The sequence below is a fragment of the Carcharhinus amblyrhynchos genome, chromosome 27 (assembly GCF_965287045.1).
Source record: "Carcharhinus amblyrhynchos chromosome 27, sCarAmb.v2.hapA, whole genome shotgun sequence".
In the NCBI taxonomy this organism is placed as follows: domain Eukaryota; kingdom Metazoa; phylum Chordata; class Chondrichthyes; order Carcharhiniformes; family Carcharhinidae; genus Carcharhinus; species Carcharhinus amblyrhynchos.
This window is the reverse complement of record NC_137350.1, coordinates 24,519,534-24,526,374: the sequence shown is the minus strand read 5'-3', so window position 1 is coordinate 24,526,374 and position 6,841 is coordinate 24,519,534.

The window sequence follows — 6,841 nt, the reverse complement described above, 5'->3', positions numbered from 1 at the left end:
CCCAGCATCTGAGCTCTATTCCTGCCCAGGCATACTGATTATTTACAGAAAAAATGGAACTTTAAAATAGTCCCCTTAAACACAAAATATATCAATAGCATTCTTTCATCACACAGTAAAGAGAACAATAAAAACCTTGCCTTTGTGGCTGCGAGCAAAACCTGAGCCTGTAGTTAAACACATACACACACACAGATACATATACACACACACACACACACACACACACACACACACACACAGATACATATACACACACACACACACACACAGAGATACATATACACACACACATACATACGCATTCACACACACACACATATATACACACACACACATATGCATTCACACACACACACACACAAACACATATACACACACACATACATATGCATTCACACACACACACACACACACACACATATGTACACACACATACATATACATATATATGTAGGCTGGAATTTTTCATTTATTTTTTCAAAGTTTTACTCGGGCAGGAGAAGAGGAGGGCAAGCCCGGCAGCTGTTTTGTTGGATTTTCCCGTCATATTATGTTCTGCCATTAAGTTAGATTGTGTCTGATTTGTACCTCAGCTTCATTTATCCGTCTTTACCCTACATCCTTTACCGAATGAAAGCCATCAATCCCATCTTTGAAAAATGGCCTTCTTGTTACCGCGAGTTACTTTTCAAAAATATTTTCGGACTTTATGTTGAGGAAACATGTTGTGTCTTTACAGATGGCTGAGAGTGCAATCTTTTCCTAGTGAGAACTGGTAAGTTCTTGAATACGCTCAGATGTATTCTCAGTAAAATTAATAATGTTGAAGCTCCATTTGTTATGAATTGCTGCAACAACATGGCAACAATGCATTAATTTGACACGCACTCCATCATCTAGTAGGCTAAAAGTCTTTTGTCTTGTATTATTGCTACATACTTGAAAAGCAATTTGACATTAGATACAGTTATTTGCAATTTTATACATTAATGGGCCGATTTGCCCATCCCACCGCCCTGCCTTTTTAACCCAGGAGGCTGAGAGACTCTAACAGTGGTCGATTCGTGCTGGGCGCCTGGGTCTCTGCGCATCCCCCAGCACCAGACTTCCAGTGCCATCAGCTCCACACTGGAAATCATCACGGGGCTGCCTAATATATGCAGCAAGTAATTTTAGTATAATTTAAATGCCTGTAGCAGGCCCGGGACTGAAATCTCCAGGCCCACTAGCCTCCCTCTACCCCTGCCAAGAGCGGTTTATTACTGCGGGGTTTACTATAGCTCCCCACCTGTGGGGACCTGGTGGCCCAACTCTGCTGGAGTGAAGGGGGGGGAGCAATCAAGGCCCCCCACCAGGGTCAGGCGCCAGGGTGGGCTGGCCACTGGGTATTCTCTCCTTGGCAGTGTCAGCCTGTGCCCCCGACACTGCCCAATCGACAATGCCCAGGGAGCATTTTGGCTCTGCTCATTGTGCATGGACAGTGCAAAGTGGGCAGTGCCTAATGGGGGTCCAGGCTTGATGGGGAGGGTAAGGCCTCCGGGGAGAAGGGGGGGTGTGGGCGATCGATGGGGGTGGGGGGGGGTCCCGCTGTCATTCTGCAGTTGGGATTGGAGACGGGGTTGGGTCTGGCTGGGCAGGGACCTGTTCGGGGGGGCCAGTGAATGGGCCATGGGGAGTGTTAGTAGGGTGGTGGTGTGGGGCCCCAGTTGCTGGCCAGCCCCAGATTGAGCTGGCCAGCCATCGGGAGGCCAGCAGACGGGATCCACTGCGCATGTGCCTATCTTGGCACTGACAAATGCACCATGTAGTTATACAAACAATTGGATAAGATGTTTAGCTTTTATTCAAATCAGACGTATATTTGCATTTCACCATCTGTGATACAATACTCATTGAATTAAGTTGTTCGCACGTTTTTGGTTTTATTTATGTGATTAATACCAATCTCTATTGCTATAGATAATCACTGATTGCGCTGAAGATGCTGGAGAACAGCAGGGGAGATGTGATGTTCCAACTTCATTGAAAAGAAACATCCACATAATAAAGAGCGCATCTCTCCATTGTGAAACTTTCCAGTCATTCTTTGTATCATGGGAAATATTTTTACATCTGCGATTGTTGTGAATGGTGGGCTTTTGCATGCTTCTAAAATTAACCTCTCAGGTAGCAGAATGGTTAGCACTGCTGCCTCACAGTGCCAGGGACCCGGCTCCTGGCTTGGGTCATTGTCTGTATGGAGTCTGCATGTTTGCCCCCTGTCTACGTGGGTTTTCCGAGTGCTCCAGTTTCCTCCCACAATCTGAAAGACGTGCTGGTTGGGTGCATTGGCCAGGCTAAATTCTCCCTCAGTGTACCCGAACAGGTGCCATAGTGTGGCGACTTGGGGATTTTCACAGTAACTTCATTGTTAATGTAAGCCTACTTGCGACGCTAATAAATAAACTTCAACTTAAGCTGCAGTACACCATTTATACACTAAATGGGGGAAACTGTAACAGTGAGTAATAGCATGTTCATTCAAAATAAAGGTCAAAATTCTCTGTTCTTGTTTGTGGCTGGGATTTTCGGGTGCTACTAGAAGCGAATGGAGTTTTGGCTGGAATGTCAAATTCTCCATTCTCGCTCACAGCAGACAAGACTGGAAATCCTGCCCATTTAATGAGCTGCTGCCATATTGGTCATTCTGCCCAAAGTCAAACCTAACCCCTCTAGGTGAAATTTCCGCTGTTTGATTAGATGGTAACTGTACAGAAAGTGACAGTAGTTTGCTGCAGATATCATTTGTTGGCTATGTTAAAGGATACATTTCAATGTTGCCTTGAAAATAAGTAGCTCCATAATAAGTAGAATATCGTACGGTGTGTTGCGCGGCTTATTCCAAGCAGTCACTTTTCCCAGAGTGCTTGTGGTTGATTGGTATTAGTACTAGTCGAAGAACTTTTGAACTGATACTTTCTCAATCATAGAATCATACAGTGCAGAATCATACAGCCCATCAAGTCTGCACTGACAATTAGAAATACCTGAACACCCACCTAATCCCATCTGCTAGCACTTGGCCCATAGCCCTGAATGTTATGGTGTGCCAAGTGCTCATCCAGATACTTTTTAAAGGATGTGAAGCAACCCGCCTCTACCACCCTCCCAGGCAGTGCATTCCAGACTGTCACCATTCTCTGGGTAAGAAAGCTTTTCCTCACATCTCCCTAAACCTCCTTCCCCTCACCTTGAATCTGTGGCTCCTTGTGACTGACTCTTCAACTAAGGGGAACAGCTGCTCCTTATCTGTTCAGTCCATGTCTCTCATAATCTTGTACACCTTGATCAGGTCGTCCCTCAGTCTTCTCTGCTCCAATGAAAACAACCCAACCCTGTCCAACTTTTCCTTATAATTTAGATGTTCCGTCCCAGGCAGCATCCTGGTAAATCTCCTCTGCACCCCCTCCAATGCAATCACATCCACGACCACTTCCATTTAGAAGGACAAGGGCAGCAGAAACATTGGAACACCATCGCCTGCAAGTTCCCCTCCAAGCCACTCATCACCCTGACTTGGAAATATATTGCCGTTCCTTCGCAGTCACTGGGTCAAAATCCTGGAATTCCCTCCTTAACAGCATTGTGGGTCAACCCATAGCACATGGACTGCAGCGAATCAAGAAGGCAGCTCACCACCACCTTCTCAGGGGCAATTATGGATGGACAATAAATGCTGTCCAGACAACGATATCCATGTCCCACAAATGAATAAAACAAATCCTTCCAATAATGTGGCAACCAGAACTGCGCATGGTACTTGAGCTGTGGCATCACCTAAGTTCGATACAACTCCAACATGACTTCCCTGCTTTTGTAATCTATGCCTCGATTGCTAAAGGCAAGTGCTCCATATGCCTTATTCACCACCCTATTAACATGCCCTTCTATTTTCAGAGATCAATGGACAAACACAGCAGGATCTCTTTCTTCCACAGAACTTCCTAGTGTCTTACCATTCACTGATATAATGATTACAAGTGTTTGCTGTAAAACATCGACACTTATTGTCGATAAGCCCTGTGATATCATCCTGATGAGGTACTAACTGTGGGAGCTTTGTATATTAATCATAAATGGTGGCAGTTAGTGCTGCGTATTTTACTGCAGTGCTTCATCTGTGTGGAATTTAGTTACACTAGCTCACTACCACTGCTGAAATATCTTCTTTATTCAATTACCGACAATATTAAATTGTCACATTTGCCCAGAGAGACTGTTAAAGCTTAAAATTCCAATCCCAGATTTTTTTTTAAATGAATGTATTTTCTTGCATGCGGTGTGTAGAGAAAATGAGAACTGTATTTGCTATCCTGGATTGGACCATGTACAAATCTTCAACCTAACACCAGATTGTCCTGTGCAGTAAAAGCCTCCCAGCTATAGGTAAAGGGTGGGATGTGTACAGAAGATAGTACATGAACCACTCACTACTTTAAAGAATTATTTGTGCTCATTATCAAATTGAGCACCAGATTTGACCTCTGATTCAAATTGAATCATAATGGATTTTTTTTAACCATGAGATCTTTATACAAGTTAGTCTTCCACTGGGATTAAACGTAAGATACTGGTGAGGAGATGAAAGGTTGTTGTGCTTTTTATACCAGATCTGAATCAGTAGAGTAGGTTCTGGCGTTGGAATCACTTCCCACCAAGTATGTCACTGGAGGTACCTTCTTGCATATTTCAGCTGGCCCATCTTATCTGTTTTTGGCCTGGTATGGTTCTGGTTGCCACTTTATTGGAAGGATTTTTAAAATTCATTTGTGAGACATAGGCATTGCTAGCTGGTCAGCATTTATTGCCCATCTCTAGTTGCCCTTGAGAAGATGGTGGTGAGCTGCCTTCTTGAATCGCTGCAGTCCATGTTTTGTGGGTTGATCCACAATGCCATTAGGGCGGGAATACCAGGATTTTGACCCAGCGACTTTTAAGGAATAGCAATATATTTCCAAATCAGGGGGATGATTGGTTTGGAGGGGAACTTACTTGCAGGCATTGGTGTTCCCATGAATCTGCTGTCCTTGTCCTTCTAGATGGAAGTGTTCGTGTTGAAGTTAAAATGTTCAGATTGAAGTTTCATAGTATGGAAGCTAAATTGTGTGAAAGTTAAAATGTTCACATTAAAGCTTTGTGCTTTCTCTGTACAGTAATGGAAAGTGTTTATCAGACCTTCAAAAAGGGTCAGTGTCTGCTATTCAGCGTCAACAGGCTAATCTTCATCTGTGTAGGCCCCATAACGATCTGTTTCTCAGCCTTCACCAGAGGGTGAGCAAGACAGATCTTTCCATAACACACACCAAAGGCGAGATATGGGAACACTCTATGCAAATGAAGGATTAGCCAGTTTTTCGTCGAATGAGAAAGACCGATAAACCAGGATTTAATTGGTGAATATGTAAGGAAATGAAGGATTAGAAAAATTGCTTGTTTCTGATTTGCTGTAATTGCCAAGTTGTTTGTTTGTAACTTCAGAAAATACTTGCAGGACGATTGCAAGCTGGTTTCTCCTTGTGCACAGGTCATTAAAGGCCTCGTATCAGATTATGTATGGCATCTAGTGCTGTTTATACCCAAGTCAACTAAGGGCCTGATTTTACCATTTTTATTCTAAGTGCTGAATCTGGATGCAGTTCAGATCCAACTTGGAAATCTTCAGGTGGCCCCATACGCATGTAGCCTGAAAAGAAAATCGCCAGTCTGAATTGCGCTCAGGGTGGGGCTTAGCGCCCCTGAAACGATTGGAGCTTTGAACTGCGCTTGAATAGTTAGAAAACAAATTTGAAAATTGCACCGCTGTTACATCGCTCCTGGACCACAAAAAGTGGGTAAAGCGGCCCGGGAGCAATGGCCCCCAAAGACATCGCCCCCATCCTTACAACATAACTTTCCCCTTATTCATCCACCCCCACCCCCCGCTGCCAAGACCAATCGTGACCATCTGCCCCCTTTCCCCCAGCCCCCCACCGATTGCCCACAGAATGGCAGCGGACCCCCACCCATCTGGCCTCCCCCCCAATATATTTCACATACTCACAGCTGGGTACTTTGACAGTTTTACTCATTAAGTGCACTTGCACTATTATAGCTGTGGAATCCCTTCTCCCTGCTGCCTGTACCTCCAAAATCCACCAAGGTACATATCCAGACCTTTATTGAAGTTGTGTAATGAAACATTTACAAATAAACGTCACTTGATTCAACAACCTTTGCAATTGTGTTTAACAACAGCCAATCCGTAGTAACTTCTAAGAGCTGCATTTCCAAGTTTGGAAGATAGTTTGGGAAATGGTAATAAGATAATTTCTGATCCTTCTGAACTTGCTGGTGTAAGGGAAAAACAACAACATTCATGGCAAGTGAAATATAATCTAAGTAGCATTTATAACAGAAATGATCAGAATTAGAAATGTGATGGGATAGGATTAATTTCCCCACCCCGAGAATGATTGGGTCTTACCCCTCCCCCAGAGAATGATCGGGCCTCCCTTTCCCCCCAGAGAGCAATTGGGCCTCCCACCCCCCCCAAAAGAATGATTGGGCCTTGCCCCCCGAGAATGATTTTGCCCCCCACTCCCCCGCCAGACAATGATCGGGCCTCCCTCTTCCCTCACCCCCATCCACCAGAGATACATCTGATCCGCCTCCCTCCCCCCACCAGAAAGTGACCGGGCCTCCCTTCTCCCGCCCTTCCCCTCACCAGAAAGCAATCTGTCCTCCCCCCACCTTTTGCCGAGCATGTCTGTTTCGCGCCCAATCTGGACGTGTGAACACGATGGTAAAGGGGGAAATGCTG